A 25564-nucleotide genomic window follows, 5' to 3' on the forward strand; every position below is an offset into this window, starting at 1 on the left:
TAGATGCAGAGATGTTTCTTTTGTCAGACTTCTGCACGTTTCACTGATCCATTGCTGGTTTGTGGAGGTTACTGCAGTGCTGCTGATGACTATGCTGTTATCCAGAGGTGATTGAAATCCCCTGGAGTATGTTTTGGTTCTTTTCTCTACTTGTTATTCACATGAGAAATATCAGGAAGCTGTCTCCCAGGTTTTCCTGGAGGGCTTCTGGGACGACTGGGAAAGGTATATCATCAAGTTTCTTAATCCTCATCTGAAAATTGCATTGGCTTTCAGGAAAAGAGGTTTTTCTTACAAACATTTGTCAGACAATTGTTTTAAATAAGTGTTAACATAAAGCAGAGGGTAAGTTTTCAACGGTTCTTCCAGTTTCCTGGCTCAGGCTTCAGTTCTGTTTCTTGTGATGTGACTATTTCATTAGCTCACTGGAGATGTCTTTGGCAAAAATGAGGAAGCTGAGACCTAATATTTCAAATGTGTCCTAAAAAGAACAAAAAAAGCAGATGTAAAAAAAAAATCCCATCCATACATAAATTTTCACCTATGCCCCAGACTATTGCAAACTCATAAAAACAAAAATCCGAAGGCTGAAGCATCCTTCTCTTGCAAACCCGCTGGGAGGAAGGCTGGTGCTAGCTGGCACAGGACCTTTCTCCAGGGGACCACTGTGCCCCAGCTGGGCTGAGGGTAGGCGCAGAGCAAGACAGGTGTGTGTGTGCTTCTGGAGAGAAGTAGAGCAGGCTGCAGGGAGCTGGGGCAGACCCCATTGCTTTATCCCACTGGTTTCCTGCAAAACTTCAGTGCTTCATTTTCCAGCAGGTAAAACTGGGATGAGTGACAGTCACTTGTGGTGTGGAGAGGCAGCTTGCAAACTAAGGGGGCTTATGCTCGTGCCTCTGCAAAGTGCTGGATGGATGTAAAATACCCCTATTCCCTGTCAGGTCCCAATCCAAAAGCTCTCCGAATCTGTGCAGAGGAGGGATCCCTCTTCCTTACAGCCCATCTGCAAACCTTCCTGCCAGCAGCCTCTGTTCCTGCACTGAGACAGGGTTGTCTGGCCCTGGATGAGAGGTGGTTTACGTGGAGGGTGGAGCTTTCTGAAATCCTGGCTGTAACCTTGGGAAGTACAGGCTGCAGCCTAGCAATAGGACTTCTCTGTCTTTGCAACACCATCTGTCTCTAACTTTCTGTAATCCTTCAGCTGCTGGATTAGAAATTATCACTGGGCAGGGCTGGACTGAAGCAAGAGCTGGGTTCCTCCTTCAAGTGACTCTGGAGAGGAAAGCCTTGCTAAAACCTTACGTCTTTCCGCTCCTCCACAGGGCCCTACAGTGTCACCACTTGGCCAGCTTGGGTCATCCTGGAGTGGTAGAGCTGGATTTCTGCTTTGCATCTTTGCATCTTTTTCTCATGCAGTGTTAAGGTGTAGAGGGGATGGCACTGGAGGCTGAGCAGGACCAGTGCAGGGAGGGAGCACAACTGCTTGTTTCTCCTCTGACCTTAGCTTGCTAAACAACATGCTCAGTGCTGGTGTGTGTAGGGAGGAGAAAAGTTCTGGGTCTTGCACTTGCTCATTATCAGTCTGGCACTCTGGAATCAAAGGAGAATTTGATCTTTCCTGTGCCTTTGTGCAAGACTAAATATTATGAGGAGGGAGACTAATTGTTACTTTCCCACACACTGTTTCCAACATCCATGTTATCACTGTGATATGCCTACCATTGTCAGATGTTTCCTTGCTACATAAAACATCTCCCCTCTTTTTCCAGTGCTGATGGCAGTCTTTTCACAGGCGATGCAAAACAGGGCAATGAGCCTCCAAGCAGAGTGTCTGGTGCATGGTGCAGCTGGTGTTGCCCAGCTGCTGGATCAGACTTAGTGCCTTTGTGCCACCAACACATGCAGAGCTCTGAGATGCAAGGTGGTGTGTTTCCTGCTCTCACTCCACCGCTGGCAATGACAGTTTTAGTAGCGTGAGTGCTACTATCTTTTTCTTCATATTTCCCAGCTGCATCTAGAAAAGGATTTAGGGGCCTATAACTTAAGCATCTGTCAGCGGCACTGAGGTTGTGACACCTGACCACTTACAGAAGGTCTGCCAAGCCAAGAGGAAAAGCATGTGCCTGGGGTCTCTCAGGCTGGAGAAGTGTGCTGGCTGGGATGGTGGTGAAGGAGATGGTGAGCCATCTCAGTGAGAGGACCTGAGGAAATGCCTGGTTTCTTGTGCTAGGGCATGAGCCAGCAGTATTATATAAGGGGCTGGTGCTGCTGATTGTAGGCATTATTTTAGGATGTGTTTTATTAATGTGGAAATTTAAACCAGAAGAGGAACAGCTCAGTTGGTTGTGCAGTACCAGCAGAAATAAGAAGCCATTAAGATGTATCTGGGTGAGCAGAGCTGGGCTTGTGGGCACACACAGAATCAGGAGGTCTCAGCAGAGAGGAGTCCTTTGGTAACAGTTAGTTTTCTGACAGAAGCAGCACTTCTGTTGCTGCTCCCGTGAGGTGCAGCACGGAAAGAACAACTTCCCAGAGGGTGCTTCTGGGAGGTGAAGCCATTTGCGGTTTTCTCAAGGAAGGAGCAGTTTCTTTTGTGAACCATCCCATGTGTGCACAGTGGTGGTGATGAGGTGCCACTCAGTGTCATCCATTCCTGCCTCCCAAAAGAACCTGCACTACAGACAGAAAGCAGAGGGAGGCAAAAATAAAGATAAGGTGCAGTGGATTTATAGGCTTACAGGGAGGTGACGTCAGCAACGCCTACGTAATATATTGCAGGCAGAAGTAAACTCCCTTGAACTTTCATCCAAGCCGGTGGATGCAAGCCAATGGTGATCTGAAAGCCGTAAGACTGCTTCAGTGCAACACTCAGTATGACTCAATGCATCTTGCATCTCAGCATGCTAACTGCATCCATACAGCTTTTTCTGCTCGAAGGATGGTCAGGCTTGTCTCTGCCTGCAATACCCCAGGTAAATGTACCCATGGCTTCATTAATGCTATCTTTTTGTTGTAACCCTTGCTTATCTCAAAGTACAGCTTGCTTTCACATGCATCTTTAAGGGAAGGCTGCTCAGGCCATCCTCTGAATAAGTAAACTGGCTTTAATGTACAGCAGTGGGTCCCATCTCCTTCAGATATAATAGTTCAGTGTACACTTTGTACATTAGTCTCAGCTTGGCAACTTGACCATTATGCTGTGGTTTGATCTTGTGATGAGTTCACATAGGGATCTCAAACATCACAATGCAACGTTACAATATGACCATTAGTCTTGAACTGTACCTTTAGAAATAGTCTGAAACTCCCAATTTCTCTTTCCCTATAAGGTGGAATATTCCCATGCTGTGGACATCTTTGGTGTACTAGCAGATGGTCTGTGGAGTGCCAGTATTTGGGAAGTCACTTGCTACAGTGGTTGGAGGATTATGTTGGGATGGGGCTGTTTTGCCCTGAGAAATGAGCCCCTAAATGCATCCTTTCTATACAGCACAGTTGTTTGCACACAAATTACACACATCTATTATCCTCCTGGAATTCGCTATTTCTATGGAGTAGAGCAATTGAAGACTTCTGCAATTTCAGTGGAAGGCAGCGAGCTCTTAAGCAGGCAGAGCAGTTCTTGGCATCCCTGTCACTCCGCTGAAGAAAGAGGATGACTGCTAACAGAGACATGAGGTGCCACTGTCCCTGTTTATCCAAGGGCTGAAAAGAACTTTGCAGGCATTTAAACTTTACAAAATCCTCCTGCAAGGTGTAGAAGGAATTATTTGCAGATGGAGAAGCCAAGACAAAATGCCTTGCTCCTGCTTGGTCCATTATTCATGGAAAGAATTGGGGACAGGAGCTGGGTCACCTATTCATAACCCTGTGCACTGACCACAGGGTCCTCCCTCCCTGTCACCTTGGGACCTTGCGGGGGACATAGCCCACACAGCAGTGCTCCTGGGAGGGTTTTCAGTGTCTGCTTTAGTCAGGAGACTACTTTGCAAATGCTCCTTCTCTATTCATGCAATGACACATTCTGTCTCACGTTTTTTTTCTTATGGATATATTAACCCATTCCAGGTATGCCATCCTGCAAGACCCACCTCTATGTGCCTTCTGTTCCCCATCCCTCCCTGCTTTCAGTCTATGCCAGTGCATTGATTACTTGAATAATAAAAACAAACCAACCAAACAACAACAATCACCTTGTGAGGGCTTTTATTTATCTCGCCGTGGCTCTGTGCTTCCCTTTCTGGATTGCCTTCCCAGCCATGGGTGCAGAGAAAACCCGTCTGTGGGGGAAGGGAGCAGGTTGGGAATGCCCACCCTTTCAAGGCCATGTCTGGTCCTGCATGTTGTGAATGAGAAGCTGCTACTCCATCCTCTCTTCCTCTTCCCTGCAGTGAGCTGACCATCTGCTTACCTTAATGCACTAGAGATTAGCCTGGGGGGTTAAGTTATCAACATAATTAACCTAGATTTCTCCTCTACGGCTGAAGCAATTTTTACTTATCTACTGCTCAGGTGATGTTGTGAAATTTGGATGGCTGTCTAGGAACCACAGAAACTGGAGAAAGCGGAGGGGAAGACTTTCAAAGTTTGAAATTACCCTGAAGCCCCCAAGGCACAGAGACGAGAGATTATGAAGCTTGCACAGGGTCATATATGTTGTCAGCTATGAGAATGGTATTGCAGAGAAGTCTAATATATTATTAATACTGCTGGTTCCTTATGTGGAGGGTTTTCAGGTCTGTGTCTCAAACCAGGCAAGACTCATTAGCTCCATTTTATGAAAATTTGTTACTGGAACATATGCAGAAAGCTAGCATATCAAAAATATATTACATCCCTGTGTTTCTGCCCAGTGGCCATAATGCAGAAGACCATCATAGGTCACACTCACCTGTAGAACACTTTTCAGCCTGTGCTCTGGGTGCAAGTGGTTCAGTGACAGGCTATCGTTTGATAATCTGGTCATATATCACTGGGTACTCTCTTCATTTTGCGTTAGTATACAAAGCTAATGTCACTCTACAACCATAGATGAGTGGCTTTTGTGCTACTTTTTCCCTTGATGGTAAAAGACTGCAGTTGCCACTTGAGAGCATCCCTAGCTGACTTTCTTGCCCTAGATTCAGTCTGCGTGTATAGATAGCTCTATCAGACCTGGGCACAGGCAGTCTTTGTTGGCAGGGCTGGTGATGGTAAGACAGTGCCCGAAGTTTCAGAAGGCATCAAGTTCCTGTATGCACCCTGTGATGCTCTCCTGCCTGTGGCCACAGCATTCCAGCCATGCACATTTGCTCTGGGCTGAGCTTGCCATGAGTGGAAATGGCTCGTGGAGGCTGTGAGAGTGGGAGCACTGTCTGACTCATCCCTGCGGGCACTTCTCATGCCAGAGGATGTGCCACACAGAGCCAGAGGATGTCTGGCATGCTGTCGGGCTTCAGAGCCGGCACTCAAAAGATCATTGTAATTACTGTCCTGAAAGCTTTTAATCCCTTGGTTAAATAAAACCAACAAATGATAGTGGGAGTAGGAATCTGCAGGCGGCTGGAGGACAGCCGCACCACGAGCAGGGAGAAGTGCAAATGAACAAACACCCGCATTCTGCCAGAGACACCTAATCTTACTAATGAGGAAATTAGTGTACAGCTTTGGTCAGATCCCACCCAAACCTCAGTGCTCAGCCCCAGACACCTCATTGTCAGAGGGGTAGACAAGTCAAAAGGAATTCAAAGAAGTACAACAATGATTAGGGTGCTGTAAGGGAGCTGAGGTATGAGTAAAGATTAGAGTTACTAAATGCATTTGTCTTGGGTAATTGGTGATTAAAAGGGGAAGCCTAACTGTCTTCCTGTAATTTGAAGGGTGTGAACCTCAGAGAGAGGAGCTGCTCTGGAGGCTAGCAGGTGGTATACAAGTAGGAGTGATGTGATAAAGCACAGGGAAAGAGATGTGGGTGGGGTATCAAGAAAAGCTCCTAATAGATATTTTTTGGTCTGGCTTATGAGTAAAAATGGTAAGAACATCACTGTTTGGGGCACATATATACAGACAGAAAAATGCTGAAGGAGAGACCCCATAGTAGTAAATTATTCTGCACAGACTGCCTGGGCCGAAGCACATGTTTTCTCCACTTCTCTACATCATTTTTTTACATGAAGAAACAAACAGCCTCAGCACTTCTTGTGATTTACAGTGGAGACACATTGCAAATGTTACATTTACCAATAACACTTTACCCCACAGTTGCTGTTAAATCTGTCTGGTGTCAAACTGTAGTGGCATGTCAGTCCTTATGTCTCTTTGGTAAGATCTGGAAAGGATTTGGTGGATGTCGCTGACACAACACAACTCCCCAGACTCTTCTGAGAGCAGCTGTCCTCGGTGAAATGGGACGAGCCCTGGTGGTGTCAGGTTGTCTGGAGATAGAAAAGCCTCTGAGCGTGCCTATGTTGATCTTGCTCGTGCTGCTTGGTTTGCACTGCCAGGTTGGTGTGCCCGTCATGCAGTTGGTCTTGCACTCTGCCTTTCAATAAGGCTTAAAAATTGCCAACCTGTCCTTTTGGATGGCAGAGCCCTAGTTTCAGTGTAGGGAGGTTCTCCCTTATCTCGGGCAGGAGGGATCTGAGTTTTCTTATGAGGAGGTTTGTACATCCAGTCTGTGTCTTGGAGGCACTCAGAGGGACCATGGCTGGAGCACAGTGACAGCCACCTAACGTGTTAATCTTCTGTTGTCCCATCGTTGTACCTGTGCAGAAGAGACAGCATTGCTCACACCGGACAGATAAAGTGTCTTCTTAACTGCTTCTAGTGATGGCTGTGCTGCAGCCTTCTTACTAGTTAAAATTATACCCCACCACCCCTCCCAGTATTAAGCCTGCCCCTTGTATGCAGTTGATCCTCTCCATATGCTTACACACACCCATGTGTCCACCCCCCACCAGCTGCCTGCATGTTTTCCAGAGAGCCTGCAGAGTTTTTGCTGGCAGAAAACATTACCTAGAGTGGGTTCCCACTACAAGCATCTCACCTCATTAATCTCCAAAACATAATGTGTTTACCAAGTTTTACAGCTGCCTGTGGGAACCTATCTGTAATGCACACGAATTCCTCACCTTGTGCCTCATCTGTTCTGCTGCTTCATTCTGCCTTTCTCCCCAAACCCGAGTGATGCTCCCCTAAATGTGTTCCTGTTTTGCGCACCAGCTGTCTGAAGGCTGTGGCACCAGGTACTAGCATGGCAAACGCTGTGACGGGGTGCTGGTGCTCTGCTGCTGCTCCTACCCCCAGGGCGACTGCTCCCATCTTCATCCTAACACAGACTGACTTGGCTCGAATACCCCTGCAGTAACCTGCCTGGCTGTAAATTGGAGACTTTACAGCTGAAGGTTTGCCTCTAACTTTTTTTGTGTTTTGTTTTTTTTTTTTTAGCTTGCACAGTGTAATTCTCTGTTCTGCGAGTGCTTGCAGACACCATTGTGGGTCTTATTTCCGAAGCAGACTGCATTGTAATTAAGAGGCCCCAAAACGAATTCAGCCTAGCAATAACAACACATGTAATAAACTGAGCTCCTAACAAGACTGATGGGAGAGCAGTGAAGCTGCACTTGCCTGGGATGTTCCAGCATCCACATAGATATTTTACCTGACAGAATAATAGCAAGTTTCTTTCTACTGTTATATTCGCCTTCTCTGCTGAGGTCTGACAGCTGCTGTCACCTCAGAAATCACCAGTGAAAGGTACATCCTTGTCTTTCCAGGGAGGTAACAGCACCAGCTAAATGATAGCAGCTTTCATCCTGGAAAACTTCCAGATACCTCTAGAGAGGAAAATCCTGCCACTAACAGACACTGACCATAGAACCAAATAGTGCAACCACCAGCAACTGTAGGATTGATCCTTTGCCTCCTTCTCACAGGCAGGCAACCCTGAGTAACTGCAGTCAACAACAGAATGCAGAAAATTAGAGTTTGTAACATGATGCTGACTCAGGCATTCAGGTTTTGAGATCTGGTGTCTTGAGGAATTGAAGGCATCTTTCTCTCAAGTAGAGTTATATCGACTATTTCACAGCCAATACACACTGTATTGTTTGCTGACTTGCAGCTGGCCTGGTGGGCTGAGTGGCTCCATCTCTCTGCGTTATGGCTTCTGGTGGAGGCTGGTCTTAGCATGCTTCAGGACATGCCATTGAGCTGCTGGTCATGGCTCCAGCAATGCTCAATGGACCTCTCAGTCAACTGGCCTGGATAAAATTTGGGTGAGTCTCATTACTGGGTCTTGCCTCCTTTGTCTGACAAGGTCTAGTGAAAAGCAGCTTGCTTTTTGTCATGTCATGGTCATCATGTGTCTGTGAGAGAAGGCATATGGCTGTCTGAAGAGCAACGGATCCTGGCACCTGACAAAAGTCTATAATGCTTGTCCAGGCATAAGTCAATAACTTTCCTTGAAGACATCCCAAACTCACAAGATCTTGCAGGACAGTGTGAGACAGCAGCTTGTTGACTGGTAGATGGTACAAAACAAGAATAGTCCTTGCCCTCTGTTTCCAAGGCCATGTCAACTGAGGGAGCCATCAGCCTTTGCTGAGGCTAGTCAGGGCAACTGCATGGTGGTGACGATGTGTGTGCCAGCAGGGAGCAACCCTGGACTGACTCTGCATTCAGGAACAAACCTGTGCATGGTCCTGCTCTTCTTCCTGCCTGCTCACTGCCAAGGGATGGAACAACTCCTTGGCCAGGACCTTCAGATATAGGGAGCAGGTTGGTGGCTGGTGTCATGCCTGGGGGCGCTGGCAGTGCTGGGCAGGAAAGCTGTGTTGCAGGATGGTGCAGTTGTGCAAGCAGCTGTCAGTCTCCTGGCATCTCCAGTTGACTTGTCAACTGTGCAAATAGTGCAGGCAAACTTATCCGAGAGGAAGTGACAGTGAGGAAATGGAAATGTCTAGAAACATACCAGGGAGTGAAGCCTCGTCATAATATACCCCCAGGCCAGATCAGAATTACTTTAGTGCAATGATACATTATTTTTTTTCCCCCGCTTTCCTCTCAAGGAGGAGATGCTACAAATCTTGACTGGTACTGCTAGGTATGTAAAATGTCATGTTGCACAGCTGAAAGATATGCTGGCCAAGGGAAATATGAGGCCAGCATAGAAGAGCTAGCTCGAATGTGCATTTTCAGGATAGCAGAGTCTTGGCTTTCTGGAGTCAGCCTGTTTTAGACTTCTCTTAATTCTGCAAGAAAAGCCAAAGTTCTCTGTGGGCTTCTGCTTGTTACCCACAAAGTTCAGGAAGGAGTTTTCTCTACCCTGTTCTGCCATGTATATTTGTATTTGATACTGAGGGTGATGTGTATGTATTTGTGTGTTGTATTTTCACCAGGACCAGATTTACTTCGGTGTAATAGGGGAGGATGTTGCCCTCTCTTTTAATACATCCTGAACATCATGAAGATGTGGTAGATGGTGCGGTGCCCGTCTCTTTCTTCTCCTTTTAACATGCTGCCAGAACAACAGCATTTGGTCTTGATTTTTACCTTCCCCTGGAAGAGAAGAGATGGGAGAAAATAGCACACTGGATGTGTGTCGTGGTGCCACAACTGTCATTAGAAAACTCTGAGGCCAGTGGACGTCCCTGGCTGGTGGGTCACATCATGATTAGGGACAGACACTTGTCTGCATGGGAGCTGTGACGACCAAGCTTATTTCAGCCTTTTTCTCTGTGTCACGATCTAAATAAATCTCGGAGAGTGAAAGGTAGTTATGATAATTTATCATTTGATGAGCTTCAGCTTTGTCTCTGGCAGGTACTAATAGAGAAAACGTTGTCATCCAAACCCGAGCTGCCTTCAGCTGGAGTTAAATTACAGCCCTGCTGAAGAGTGACAGATTTGGGAGAGAAAATAATAACAGGTGGGAAGATTATTAAAATACAATGCAGACAATACCTGGAGGGTAAATATAATCAGCTTTGAGATGGCAATGAATTCTGAGGAGCATTTTGAAAGCCGAGAAGGCTGGTATACATGTGCCTCTACAGTGAAGACCCCTGGTTACACAGCTGGAGAGCTGATATCTTTATTTTAGCAACTTGTTTTCCATCACATAGGAGTGCTTCTTGTACCTGATAACTCACAGGCAGCCTGGATGCATCTTATTTCTCAGTGTTTCACAGCAGGCTTCCCACAGCATCCCAGAAACCAGACATGTCTTGCTGCAAAAGCAAATGCTTGGAGAGGCATTGCAGAGGCTAGCTGAAAGCCATCCCAGGGCTGCACATCTTGCCCTGGCTCCTGTGAACCACTGGGTGGTTATGAGCACAAGCAATGCCAGTGTTGCCCACCCCTGGTCCTAGAGGAACAGTCCCACAGCCTCTTTGGGTACGGGTGATTTCTCTCTTCTGTTCATGCATGCTTTCTTCTCCACCTTGTGCACAGGCTACATCTCAGTCTCCCAGTCTCCTGCCCAATGTATCATGCAAGCTTCTTGCTCTATCTGTCCTGCACACTTTCAGCTGTTTGTTCTACTGTATGTTTACTTCAGAAGGCTGTCTGGGGAAGACATATTCACACCAATAAAATTGATAAACTGCCAGAGAGAGAGATACAGTTTTAGTAACTGGCATAACAGTGAATTTGCTGACCTGGCACCAGGAGGGGAAAAAGAAAGACTGGTGAATTAATTACAGCACTGAAGCAGTGCTGAGGAGAGCCTGGCTTATCTTGGAAGTGGTTCAGTTACTTGGCTTGAGATAGGTGTCCAACTGTTGTACACCTGAGGAGGTAACAAATGGTTGAGAGTCAGGGCTGCTAATGCGTGGGTCTGGTTAGTGTAAGCTGTTTGGAGACCATGCTGCAACCCTTTGCCTGCCCGTCCATGACTTTCCACTACCTCCCGTGTCCTGGAATTTGCAATTGCACCCAGGACTGACTCATTAGATAGCTGCACAGTCCCTAAGCCTGACGTGAAGGAAGCGGTAGCAAGGTGCGGGCTAAATTGAGAGGTCAGCAAAGCATTATTTCAGGTTTTTTTGATTCCTTTTCCTGGTTCAAACCCTGTTTCTAGCTCTGTCACTGACTTGGGTGAAGGTAGGTCACCTCGCTGTGCCTCAGCATGGTCTCCTTAGTCCAGAAGTGCTGCCTTATTTGTACAGCTTGTGGGGGGACCAGGGCTCCTTGTGACCGTCCTGGGGAGAGGAAAAAGGGCAAACTGCTGTTGTGGGCAGTATTGCCAGTTGCAGTCAGTGTCCCCAGATGCTTCCCAATTATCTGCGCAAACCTGGTACCTGCCTTGTTTAGCAAAGCTGAAGCTGTCTCTGGAGTGTCCTAGCCTGGTTGGCCTCTGTCCCACTCGTGCTGCTGGAGGAACAGAAGGAGCGCTCATTTCTTAGCACTGTCACTTCATCTCCTGCACCTCTTCCTGGGAACCAGCTTGGGGAAAACAAATGGGAGGTTAGTATCCCTGGTGTAGCGTTGAACGAGGCGGACCTAGTGCTTCCTAGTTTTCTGAGAAATTTCAGAGAAATACACAGAGGGCAAATGAATTTGCTCCCCACAGGAGGCTTGGAGGCTCAGGGGTTCAGCAGCGGGTGCGATTTCAAAGAGAACGGCATCGTGTTGAACAATATCTCCAGAAATTTCAAGTATACCATGAGTCTAGAAGGAGGAGTGTCCTGTGTCCCTTGTGCAAGGTATATTCTCTCTAGAAGTAAAAAATAATTATTACTGTGGTGATGTGATACTGTTAGCCCTAATGTTCACAAATCCTCGTTGCCAAAGGAAAAAGATTTGAATACATTTTGAATATCACTGGTCTCCTTAGGGATTATCTTATCTGTGGTGTATGACTGATAACTTGGCCAGACAAAGGTTATTGCAAGAAATAGACTTAACCTTTTAAGCATCCAAGAAAGATTTACAGCAGTAGTGAGCACTGCACATTCTAAATGAATGTGTTAGCAGGCAATGAAAAGAGTGCATCTAATTAAAAACGTATTTCAAAGAAAATAGATGGAATAAAAAAAGGGTAAACAAATATTAGAGAAGATAAACATATTGTCACAACAGAAGTTAGAGCCAACCAGCATGGAGAGGGAAGGGTCCTATATGGAACAAAAGCAGCCATTTTGAGAGCCATGCTTAGCACTAATTTGCAAAGAAACACAAAAATAAAATGCAATTATGACTATACAGCTGGAGAACAAAGCTATTATGATGATGGTGCAGAGCCATCGGTAACTGTATGATGAGAAAATGCAAAAATCTTTCTACCATCTGGTCAAGTCTAGTACTTACATAGTTCTCATTGTTAATTGTCCTTTCATCAAGAATGCATTGTAAGGCTGCATACTTAGCTATATTTTAAGGCTGGATCTGTAGCAATAGGATGTATGATCAGGCATGCAATCAAATGCACAGAAATGTTCAAATTTCTCATCAGCTTTTTAAGAAAGCATCCTGCCTGGTAGACAGTTAAAATACTTTGCTTATCTGCACTTGTCAAAGTCTCTTTGGCTTCAAATACCTCTGAACAGAGTCTTCTCTGAGCTTGGTTTGCTGAGTTTGCTGTGTCTCCTTTGTAAAATGAGTGTAAGTTATTGTGCAATTATTGGCTTGCCATTACTCCATCTAGTCAGACCTGTGGAGGGACAGAGGGTGGGAATAAGATAGGGAGCATGTAATCACCTGAGCTGAAATTTAGCCATGATACTGGGCTTATCACATTTAATCTCATGAAAAAAAAAAAAAGAACACAAGAAGACCACAGGATCTCTAATGGCTAGAAGTGGTTTGGTCCTCAGCTTCACCTCTGGCCTGAAAGCCTGGTTCTCCAACAGCATGGCTCTCTTGTGGGAGAGGTTGCTCTCCCAGCCTGGGCTTGATGGAGAGAACAACCTTCTGAAAACTCACCTTGGGCAACATTTCATTTTTTCCCATGAAGGTCTCCTTGCTCTGCTATAGACTTTTGCCTGTTCAGGTTCAGTGACTGTGGGAGTAGAGCCAGTGGGAGGCCTGGCTGTATCGGGGCTGTTAAGGAAGGGTGGCTACAAGTTTCTTGTGTTTTACAGGGATGATTGCTTTTGACATCTCTTTCAGTGCCTCTCTCTTTGGGGAGGGCTGAAGGGAGACACGATGCCAGGGAAGAGGGCACTGAGTATGGGTTGGAACAAAGCAGCTCTGTGAACTTGGAGGTGGGATCACCCTTGCTGCTGTTGTTAAGAGCTTTGGGGCAGATGACGGGAGGATTTCAATTGCAGCATCTCGGTATCTCCCAGTGAGACGTCCATTCGCAGTGACGCGATTCCCCAGCATGGTCTGACCTCTGTGTGCCCCGCTGAAGAGGGCTGAGGGTGTGCAGCGGAGGGATGCTCTAGGCTGTGTAAGCACTTTTGATTCAAAGTGATGGTTGCCCAGTGGTAGCTAGCACAAAGGACTACCTGGCATCAAACTCCCCATGGAAAACACTCTCTGGCCACAGCTGTCCCCGGGGGTCCTGTGGAAGAAGGGTGACTGAAGTCATGTGTTCGGTCCATGGGGACTTGCCCTCAGCCTCAGGAGGTGCTCCAGATCCCCCGGTATGGCAGGGGCACAGTCACTCTCCTCAAAAGGGTCGCTGCCTTCCACTGCTGTGCCAACAGCTCTGCTGGCTGTGCACTGGGGACACAGGAGGAAGACGAGATAACAGTTTTAGTTGACAAGGCTGTCTTAATACCTGTGTAGATCTATAGGCAGAGTTGCCTGAGGAAAGATGAAAAATTAATGGGGACATTTTCACCCTGGCTTGCTCACATGCCATTTTAATCCTGCTGCCAACATGATGGGCGTTTCTGCCTGAGTAAAAGTGTTGAGTGAAATCCAAATCGTTTGACAAGGAGCAAAACCAGCTACTGATGGGGCCTGGGGCAATAAATCCGTTTGTAAACACTCTGCACTTTGAGGAAGGTCTACCCACAGATTTTGTTTCTATGATGGCTTGGGCCAAGTTCTAAGCACCTCTGAAGTGTGGACTGTCTGCAGGAGAGGGCAGTGTCTGCTGCAAATGGGGAGAAATGGGGTGGTAGTGGGGAACGGGCATAACATAGCGGAGAAGCGTGTTTTATTCCAAATTATTAAGGCTTTCTCAGTGTGCAGGGGAGCACCCATGTAATGAAAGGTATGGTTTGTTAAAATGTGCAAATCTTTTGTCGGTTCCTTTGGTTGAAAGTTAGCACCTCAGTGTTTAGGTGGTAAGTAACATGCACAGTGACAGCTAATGTCAAGCAAAGTATCATAAATGCAAAGGCTGCTGGTTACTAGACAGAAAAGCTGAAGAAAGTGCTAAGCTCAAAACCTGGGATGAAATAGAGAATTAATTACTTCTGGGTAGGTGGCAGTGGGATGTACAGCTGCAAGAAAGCTGGAGCAAGAATTGGGAAATGAAAGAGTATTCAAGGTTTGCCCAGGCCACGCAGTTCAGGTTACTCCACCATCTCCCAGCGATCTATGGGTTGAACAGCCAGTGAGTGCACCCCAGGGCTCGGGATGAGCGAGGACACGCTGCTCTCCATGTAGTCTTCCAGCAGTCACTGTGTTATCACAACTCATTCTGTGTAAGCTGGGCAAAAGGACTCATCCTCTTTCCAGAGAGATCAAGCCTGAAATGTAAAAATAGTCCGATTTGGACTGGAGCTTAAATCTAAAGTGATTACATGACTTCTATTAAAGCAAAAAGCAAGCAAACAAACCCTATTTTCCTCTGGCGATTACATAACTCGCAGATCAGATGAATGGGCAGACTTCAAAGCCATCATGGGAGGAAAGCACCTGCACAACCCGAACCCAGTGGCCGTGTGCTGCAGGGACTGGTGCTCTGGTGGAGGCTGAGCCTTGGCAGCATGGCTTTCAGCCTGCACCTACCTTGCAGCTTACTACTCCTGCTTTGTGAGGGGAAGTGTGCCTTTTCCCAGCTGTATTAGGTGACCTCATATCCTCTCCCTCAGTGTGGCATTTCTTATTGCACTCTGTGCTGCAGGGTGTAGAGCTGCTCAGTTGGGAATGTGGGCTTTGGAAGACCACTAGCCAACTGTTTTTGCCAGTGCCTGTGCAGCAGGGAAGCTGTGTATTGTAGTGGGAGAGGTGTGAACAGCAGAAGAGGTTACCTTCCCAGACCTCCCTACACACACAGTGCAATGCAAATAGTCCTGAAGAGCCACATGGACAGTTGATCTGAATGGCAGACCCAGATTTCAGCGCAGAAAGCTTCAGTGAAAACTTGTGCGAATCAGCATCTGCCAAAGTCCTGCTATGGAGATTTCCCATAGTAGAGGCAAGTTTTCTTAAGTGAATCTTACTTACCTCAAATGATGGTTTTCCTGAATCAACGGCAGTTGAGAGATGGCTGAGTGTTGCAGCTCGTGCTCTGGGTGATTTCTCAGGTGCCTTTGTTCTCATTACAGGTCATCAGTCAGTCTCTCAGCTGGAAGTTGCTGCTGAGTCTGCTACACATTTTTGTAAATGCCGAGGATGAAGGATATGATTTTTCGTCTTTCTGATATATAGCTTGAGGGCTTTGAATTTTTCCTGGCCTGAAATCCTACTACAAACCTGGGTTGTGCAGGATCATCATATGGTGGCAGATGTGAGTGCAAATCTCCAAACTCAGGGTCCCCCTGGCCATAAGCTGGGTTTCCAACCGGTCCCTGACCTTGACACATGGTAAGGTTGTGGTGGAGGAAGTGCATGATTTCCCATCAGCTTCCTTTGCCTGCTGCTCTGGAAGTGCTGATGCAGGGGACAGCATGGCAAAATGTGGTCTTTAAAGGGAAGATAGGCTTTAATGGTTATGAGTGTGTAGGTGAGGCACAGAGGTGCTATCTTCGTAGACTTATGTGCAGGACCAGGAGGACTCCTTGCCCACACTGCTGAGTAGGAAGGAGTTATCTGCAGGAGTGGAACCAGCACTTGGGATTTAACCTGGGACTCTAGCAAGGACTGAGCTCACATGCCACGTCCGAAATGTGTGTGAGTGAACTGGGACAACAGCCACGGAAGAGCTGAGGATAACCCTGCAGCAAAGATACTTGTCTGGGGAAAGTCAGGAGCACTGGGCTCTCCTAAGCAGATGGGCCTACTGAGTTGAGGCACTGAAATAGGGAGCTGAGTAGTCCAACACTGCAGCCTTGCATGTTGGGAAGAGCTCTTTGTCCTGTGCTACTGTTGCTTTATAGGGTTTCTTTCTAGCACTTTGTATCTTTGGGCTGTTCACACGAAGACACTCAATATTTCACTCCCAAGAGATATGCCTGAGGGGGTATGACTGTCCCCGGTCCAGGGAGAGTTCACCATCAGAATTTGGTGAAAACAGGACCTTTTTCTCCTTTATGTGAGAGCACTGGGTGTCCTGCCTCCAGCAAAATAGCTGGCGCCTAATACTCCGTAGGAAGGCTTCTCTGCCAGCCTCATTTGCCTACATGTCACAGGATAGACACAGGAGGGCAAAGCCTTCTTTGTCTGCCTTGGAGAGCGTTTTGAAGCAGCCTAAGGTACACAACAGTAAATTACTAAGGAATTTCCTCCATACATTTGTGTGTGTGCATATATGTATGCGTTGATTTGTTCATGTCATCTGTTTTTGATTATCAGTCCTCCCAGTGGGTTGCTGCCCCAGTTTGTTGCTGGAACTGGGTAATTATTATGTGGTCAGAATGGGCTGAAGGTGGAAATTATTTTATCTAGAGAATCCCCTTTACCAAATACAGCATTTTCCCACAACTTTTCCAGGACATGTTTTTTTTTGTCTCCTGTGAGGGTTTACCATCACCTGTGCAGATATTTCCAGACAAGTTCTGTCACTACATTCTGCTTTGTGCTCCATTTTGCCCCTCTCTATCTCCTGTCAGATCAACTGTCTTCTTCCTTCTTCCCTTCCCATTAAGCCATTACCTGATCTCTCTCAAACTACAGCTGCCATCCTTACGATCCTATCTGCTGCCAGGCTCACAGAATTTCAGCAATACTGACAAATCTCAGCTTCTGTTAGTTTTTTTCCCCTTCCTTTCAAACATACCTCAGAGATAGAGCTGGGTGTTTGAGAATGTGGTGGGGGGCTCCCAAGTTTGGAGCAGGTTTTCTGCCATCAATTGCAAAAGGCATTTGCAATAGTTGCTCTCAGAGAGGTGAGTCAGCTAGGTCCAGAGATGGGTGACCTAAACCCAAAAGTGTAACCACTGGCATAGTTAATTTCTGAATCACTAGAGCAATAATATCCAGAAAAAGTGTGAATACAGCAGCTCTTAACAGCCTTCATTGTATTGCTGAAGTGTGAAGAGTCCTGTTGTCTCATGCTCAGCCTCCTGACAGCTCCTCTGCTTCAGAGACTTCTTGTAAAGTCCTTAATAGTTACAGGGTGGGGAGGAATATAGGAAGGAGCTGAATTAAAGTGCATTTTATGTAAAAGCAGTTAACATAGATACCGCATCCCCAAGTGTGTGATTCACATTGCATTCAATTTGCTAAAAACTTGCATATAGGTGAGAAGTTCGCTGCCCCTATCAGCATGTCAGTATCTGGCTCTCAATGCTGCAGAGCACGCTGGGTCTGCCTCATCCAGTTTGGCACCTCCAAGCCGTAAGATTGGTGAAGCTTGGAAGTCATCTGGGGAGCAGGAAGGAAACTGCCTGTGGAAGGTGGCTGGTGAAATATAGACATAATCCTAATTCCAGTAAATCTATCTATTAAAAGGGCTGTGTTTCTCTGAAGTAAGGCAGTACCAGCAAACCAAGGTACTCAGTCTAGGCGCTAAAATTTCTTGTTCTTGAGATATTTAAAGAATCCTGCATTATTGATCATGATATCTGTAGATATCATTTTCTTCAGACAAAATGATTGCTCCAGCAATCTGTATTGATTGCATTTATTGCTACATTAGCAAAATCTGTGTTTTTTTTGCTTGCTTGCTTGTTTGTTTGTTTTCCTCTGAATTGCTCTACCTAAATGTATATCTTCTTTTCCAAATGATGCACGTGTCATTCTCTGTGTCTCAAGAGATGCACAGCACAAGTGACACCTTCATTGTAGGCTTCCAGATTACTGGCAGGCTTTGTCCTTTTCCTGTTATCCTGTGTTCCTTGGTTGCTCTGTTACACAGGTGAAAATGTCTTCCATTGTGTTAGACTTGCACTAGCCACTGGGTAGTGGAGCAGATCCATTGCTCTGCTGAGTCTGGTACATCACACACAAACTATATTGAGATTTACCTCTTTATAGCTCTATAGCTTTTTGGTTTTTTTTTCCCGCTGTTCACATTCTCATTGGGTTTCTGCATCAGTGGTCTGTCCTGTGTTAATGGAGAGCAGCTAGATCAAAAGGGCTGCAACTACAGGTGAGCTGTGTCTCACAGAGTGGATGAAACACAAGATTCTCCTCTGAAACATGATGGCACCAAACTCAAAGCCCTCTGTGAAAGGTGAAGTACCTTCAGATTGAGGGCTCCAGCCCACCAAACTGTCCCCTTCATCAGTCCCCCCCAGTGTGTCAAGTCTGATTGGTCTCCTCACCGCTGCAGTCCTGCTGCCTTGCACACTGTGCTGCCATCCTGCCCGTGCTGTGTGCCTTGCTCACCACGGTGCTGCTCTGTGCTGCCAGAGGTGGACTCAGGGCAGCTCTCTGACCTTTTCTCATGTGCCCTGCACTAGAAATGCCTCATCTGCTCAGGTAGAGGGTGGGTTTCTTTCTAGTACATCATTGGTCTCATAAAGGGCTAAGTGACTCAGTTCAGTGGTGCAGGAAAAATGGAGTCTGTGTTTTCAGTCTAGTGGCTGTTGCTTCTTTTTACTTTTCTCTGAGACTCATTCCTCCTTTGTGTCTCCCCTAGTCTCCCAATTCCTCTCACTCAAAGCTGTGCACAACCAGGGGCTCTTACCCTTGCTCCTGCATTTCTCCAACAGCTTCCCTCCTTGCTTCTCCTTGTCTTACATGCTTACACCAGTCACTTGGTCATGGGACTTTGCCCAGTGTCCAGGGCAGGATGCTTGAGGACAGTGGCTCCTTTTCCAGCCATACCTGTCCAAGAAGCCTAACTGTCTCCCTGCTTCATCACGTTTATCTGCCAGCCTCTGGCTGCCCTTGCCTCCTTGTTTCCTCTGAGCCCTGGACAGCTCTTCCTTCTTGGCAGTGTCTCCTGGGGTGCCATGTAGATCCCCAGTCTCCAAGCCTGCATGGACCTGGCAGAGCTTGTACACCCAGTTTCACTTTACCTGTGAGGTGGCACCAATCTTATGGGTCCTATGGGAGCCCTCTTCCAGGAGTAACGCTGACTCTGCTGGCCCAGGGCCTGAGAGAAACCCCTGCAACAGGTCCGGGTCACCCACCGCGTGAGTACACAGCTGACAACACATGTGATGCCTGTGAGTAGTGTCTGCCAGCGCTGCTGAAGGGCTCCTGGCATGCTTGGCCTGGCTTCCATGTTGTAGTTGAGTCCATATTTGTGGTGTCTTTTAAGAGCTTTCGGGAAGAGCAGAATGAAATTTGTTTGGTTTGGCAGTGAACTCTCTCAGCCCTTCCTTCTGCTTAGGGCAGAGGCGAAGTCCATGTATTTTTATCTCCACTTGGGCGCCGAATTCCATGTCTTTATTTGGTTTGCCGTCTTCATCCCTCTGCCAGGGTGCCTCTGGCTGTACCTGGTTATATCCAGCCCTTGGGCATGTGTGTGGGGATTCTTACGAGGGTGGTGGCCACCCCCTCCTCCACCTGTTACGAAGACTTGAGGATGGGGTGGGGAGAAGGACTCGGGCAGCAGTTGCGCCTGGTGGATAGAGTTAATCCCTGGAGTCTTGAGCATCTCCTGTTTTGCTAGCTGGTTTCCTGCCTCCAGCCCCTGCCCCGGTGGGGTAGGATTACCGAAGATGCAGAGGGTGGAAGCCCTGAGGGGGAACATGTCTATTCTGAGGAGCCGTGTTCGGTTACCGCTCCGAACCTGTGGCACGCTAGAGATGCTTGTGTATCACTGGCAGGGAACTGCAGCGATAAGGGGCTACAAGATGGAAGCAGGAGAGGATGGCCAAGGACCTGCAGGGCTGCATGAACTGTTTTTTCACTCGGATGATTACAGAGATAAAATTTGTTGGTTCAAGACCAGGAAGCAGTGTCACTGGGAGATCCCAGAGCAGTTAATCTATTAACCTTAAATTATTCCTCCTCCTGAACTCCCCACTGCTGTGCCTCCTAGGCAGTGAGGGAAAGGATACAGACCTGTTTGGTTGGTTGGTTTTTTTTGCATGGATAGCCATGGCAAAGTGACTTGTCTGAAGATATGGGGCTTTGTGGCACAAGGATGACCAAAGCCTGGGTCACAGATGGTCTGGTAGTTCTGTAACTTATCTGCTAGATGATAATGCTTGTTGCAGAGGTTGCTTGTAGGTACTCAGTTGTTCTGAATGTCTCTACAGATAGTGATCAGGCATCATTCAGATGTAAAGTGACGTTCAACACACTTTATAAGCCTCTGAGGTACAGAAGCTCAGTTTGGAAATAGAGACAACAGACTTTGTGACCTCAGGGACAGACAGAGCGTGAGGTAGGGATGTGATGAGCAAGGGTATGCAGCTTGGGCTTGCTCTGATTTCTCTGTGCTTGCTGACAACATTTAGGTGAATGGGGACAGTGCTGCTCATGCATGTGTAGCTAACATCGCTGTGCAGTCTGTGGTCATGCCTACAAGGAGCTTGCTTATACCAGTTTGCATCTGTACCTGCCTGGTACCTGTGCTTACCCCTTTTATAGAGCTTTAAAGAAAATGAGGTTTTCAGCTGGTGACACAAAAAGAAGAGCTCATTTGGGATCTTGGCTGCCTGCAGGTTCCTATCCTACATCTCCAGCACTCCTGCAATGCTGTTTTCTTCTGCTGACATCCCCAGGGTCAAACATCACAGCATTTGCAGGGTCCATGCATCTTGAGGCACCCCGTGCCCTGCCAAAGCTTTCCATCTCTCCCCCCCAAGATGGTAACACTCAGCTCATTCCTACATCTCTTGTGACCTTTGGAAATACCCTTTACTTTCTCCTCTCCTTCCTATTTTCTTGACCAGATACTGGTCTGGCAAGTACTTGGCTTTGGAATCTGTGTGGTGATTGATTGCCTGGCAGGCAAAACTAGGCAGCTGGCTGTTGAGTTGTTACAACAGTTTGTCACAACACAAATTTACTCATCCCCTCAATGTCACAAAACTTACAGGAACATAAATCTTGGAGGTGTCTACTGCTTTGTTAAATTTTTTGACCAGCAGGTTTGAAAACTGTGTGGGTGACAAAATACTGACGTACACCCACACAAACTCACAGTGTGATCTCAATAAAAGATGTCAGTGTTGTATGTATAGACAGTAATAATAGCACTTAAGCTTAAAAGCAAGTCCTCCTCTCTAATTTCATTACCAATCAAGTTTCGTCTTTTTTCCTTCTGAATTATCTGTGCAAAATCCCTTGCTTTTTCTGAGCTTCTTTGTGGTGAGTATTTAGTGGGCAATTATGCTTGGGTCAGTGTCCCAGGTCTCAGTGCTGCTATGATCCTCAGGCTTGGAGAAGACCCCAGGCACCATGTCTGCATGTAGCTGGAGTCCCAATGGGCCAGTCCCCTACCCATTTCCCAGGCACGTACCCTGTGTGTGGATACTCTGAAGTCCATGGCAAAATATGTCTTTTGTTCTCTGCTTGGCACTGCATGTGGAATTCCTGTTTGAGAGGGATGTAGGCGAGCTGTATGGGAAAGTGTAGCACTGTTCCATGAATAAAGGGGTATTTACAAAACAACAGGGTTTGTTATAGCTACATGCAGACTTTATACCAGACAATGATGCCAGCATTCCTAAGAATCAGCAAGCAGAAAGACTATTCACAGGCATAGTCAGCCGATTAATTTATTCACTGACAATTATTCTTACGGACAAGCATTCTGCAAAATAGTATTTAGGAAATAAAATCAATAGTCCTTCTTAAGAATTCCAGAGCTATTAGGGAAGGGAAGTAAAGTCGCTTCATACTTTTCATTATGTGATGCTTGATAAAGCACAGAGGAATCATATTATCTCAGTTTAAGCACTTTTACATATATTGCTACAGTAACCTGAACTAGTGCCTGCTGGCTTGCAGCTATTAGTGATTGTGCTGCTTCAACTGATAGGTTCAGCTCTCACTACATCTTTACCTGCAGTCTATCAAAGTTTCATATTTTTACCACCAGATTTTCACCTATATGTCTGTACCCTCACTGTGAGCTTTTTCTCCTGCAGGATGCTCCTCTGATGTCCCTTGTTCTCTCAAACTTCTGTCCTTATTTTTAAAACTTTCCTATTTTAGCCCCTCATTCAATGCATTTACATTTCTGTGTTCTTTCCCCAAAGACCCCCCACATGGTTCTCCATCCAAACATAGTTTAATACCACCTCAGTCACCAGTTCTGCTGGTAGAAATCTTCCTTTACATTTTTTTTTTTTCCATTTGTGGTGGATTTTCTTTTCAGTCTTGAAAGAGCTGCTTCCTTGCCCTCCTTTCTTTCCAGGTCTGTGCTCCAGTTTCTTACACCAACTCGTTGTGCCCTGTTTTAGCTTGTTTAAGACCTCTTTGGAACCATCTTTTATTCTTAACATCACCAAAGACAATGGCTCCCTGGGGTGTCTAAGTGCTACTGTTATACAAATACATATCTAAAATTCATCATCTTGCTAGGGCACATTCCTGATGTCCTAACCTAGCAATTTCCTTGCTCTTAGTGCGTGGGTTTTTCAAATGATGTGATAGAGAACTATATTGTAGTCACTTAGCAACCAGAACTGGCTTTTGAAAGCAAAAATCTTGGTTTTGTTTTGTAATTTTGGTTTCTAGGACCTTAAAATTAACAATTGTGTGCTCAGAAAATCAGTGAAGGGTTTGCAGAGTTGTGGAACGAAGATTCCCTGTCGGTTTATGTGCTCACTTGCATGCGTGTCTATATGCATGCTTACTCACTTGCTCTCCCTAGTTACAGATGGGACAGCTTATTTTTTTGTCCTTCTCTTTTGCACCTGATTTTCAGGAGTGTTGCTGAACTCCTCTTAAGGTCAGTGGGAACTTTTGGTGCTCAAAAATATGGAAAAATCAGTTCCTCTGCTGCAGACACAGGCTGCCTCCAATGCATCCCCAGCTGTGAAAAGTTCCAACTGCCCTTTATTCAACAGCCAGCACTTCCAGCTTTGTCCCTGGCAAATTCTGCAATGCAGCTCCAAGTGATCAATGCAAAAGTCTTTGGCATACGAAAACTAAAAATGTGGGGACAGCACAAAATAAATTGAATTGCAAAATGAAAGAGCACAGGCAATTCTCCTGATCGCATTATTCAGCTGCACATTTATTTAATTAAAGCCCGGCATTTTCTAATTAAAACGCAGCCCCTGCAGAATTTCCCCGTTGCCGCCTACGAGGTGGGGGGGAGGCGTCGGGCTGAGTTCACTGCAGCGGCCACCGCAGGGGGGCGAGGGGAACCTGGACGGGGGGGTGGGGGGGTGTCCTCCTCCTTCGGTGGCGATGCTGAGGGACAGCCGGGGGACACCCTGCCCGTGTCCCGAGGGTTTGGGGACAAGAACCCCCTTCCAAGGCAGCGCACTGCCCTCTAACGCTGCTCCCTGGTAGTGGAGGGGGGAAGCCCTCCGGGGCAAGCCGGCTGAAGGGAGACCCTGTGGGTGCCCTGTCGAAGTGAAAGGGAGAAAAAGGACTTTTTCAAGTCTCTCCGGTGAGCGGGAGAAGCAGTGCACCGTGTCTGGGGACGCCCCGAGCCCAACCCTGGTGCCAGACCCGTAGTTTCGCTTCTTCATCCCCCTGGTGCTGCAGCCAGGGAGAGCCTTATAGAGGTGCTGCTGTGACAACTTCTGTACCCAGGTGGCTTATGCTTTTCTTTTTGGAAGTAAACTTATCCCAAAATTTTCTGTAAATGAGCTTCAGGACAGAAATGTTGTCCCAGGGCTTTCTTTTTAGCTGTGACTTGTCTTAGGTGAGGCCCTGGCTTGAGCTGCTGCAGAGACAACGCTTCCCTTTTTCCCTTCCCTTGTGCTTCAGAGACGCATGTCCAAGCTGCGTATTGCAGTTACGTCAGAGATGTCTAAAATTACCATATCTTGCACATCTGGAGGTGAGGGACTTCAATTTCTTGAGCCCATGTCTGAACACAGGGGCAAGATTTGCTCTGTCTGCTTCCTGGAAATGAATGCCTGGAGGTGAATAAGCCTTTGCTTTCTTCACCAGGGTGGCATTGGGAAGAGGTTCTGACAGCCCTGATTGTGAGATCAGCTTTCCTAATTGTAGTTCCCTATAAGGAAATCCCTGCACCAGAAAGGGCTGGTGTTTTAGATGCTGACCTGTGGGAGCCAAGCAGAAAGGAAAGGCAAGGCAAGACTGCGGAGGTGGGTGGCTGCTGCGTCTCGTGCATGGGATGACCTCTCTGTGGCCCAGGCAGGAGACCGGTGCTGGGCGGAAAGCTTCTGCCCGATAATGGAGTTCACTGTTTTCCTGACCTGAGGGCAATAGGGTAGGAAGCTTGGCTGGGAATGGCTTGTCATAAGACTGTCATCAGTTGGTTTAAGTCGATACCAATTACAAGGTTATTAATTAAAAAATGTGACTGCTGTGAATAATGATTGTAACCCTTTATTTAATTAGTCACATTGCATACATCTAGTATGAATTAGAGCTCTCTGCGTGTACTGACTGGTAAAGGCTATGGTCCCTTAAACATGTCTTTTAACATCTTTTTTTTTTTTTTTTTTTAACATATTTTTAAGTGTTAGGACTCATTTTTCTTCAGAATTTCCTTTCTCCTGCCTTCAGAAATTTTCTCTGACTTGACACTCCCTATTCATTCATCTCCTGCTGACCGAGAAAATATTAAAAGTCTCTTAAATGCAGCCCATCATGAAAGGGTGAATGTTCAATCAGGCATGGAAACCCGCCTGATGTCATCTTTCATTCCCAAGAAAGTTTTCTGGCACTTCACTAAATATTCCCATGCTTTCTTTCATCTGTGGGAAAGAGATACTGGAGTAGTCACCATCTTTTGCTGGCACCAAGATAAGAGCTTGGTGCTAATATTGTTGCATGTGACTAGTCTCCTAGGGTCAGCCTCCTGACTGTCTGGTTCGCAGGTCCTTGAAGAGGGGTCTCGCGGCTGTTTGGTCCATGTGAGGACAGGATTGTTTGCTCAAGCAATTACTGCATTAGACCAGCGCCTCTGATGGGTTTCCAGGGTGACCTAGTGTAACCCCTTCTGTGTTCGCAGAGGGACACCATCTGCGGGGAGAGAAGGAAGGTGGTCAAAAGACTACCTGCGTGGGTGTATACTGCAATTTGTTTGTGTAGCATGACTTTAATCTGGCAGTGCCTTATTTCTGATCTGCACCTGAGGCACAAGAGCAAAGAGCTGCCTGGCTTTGGTTTATGGTTCATCAGCCAAACTTAGAGAGAGATCCGAAACGTTCATACCCCAGCCTCTAAACCTGCCTTCCTGTATGTTTAAGACAAACTGAGCAACCTTACAGTGCCATTCGGTTGTGCCCAGAAAAAGTGTGATTCC

General features: G+C 46.6%; 1 protein-coding gene across 1 annotated transcript in view; it reads left to right on the forward strand.

Moving 5' to 3' along the window:
• The window catches only part of IGSF11 (immunoglobulin superfamily member 11), a gene marked incomplete at both ends in the record, with an annotated part of 108019 nt that overhangs the window by 38130 nt on the left and 44325 nt on the right, over positions 1 to 25564 (forward strand). The gene's annotated exons all lie outside the window — the stretch shown is intronic.

This window comes from Nesoenas mayeri, assembly GCF_963082525.1.
Source record: "Nesoenas mayeri genome assembly, chromosome: 1".
Classification (NCBI taxonomy): Eukaryota; Metazoa; Chordata; class Aves; order Columbiformes; family Columbidae; genus Nesoenas; species Nesoenas mayeri.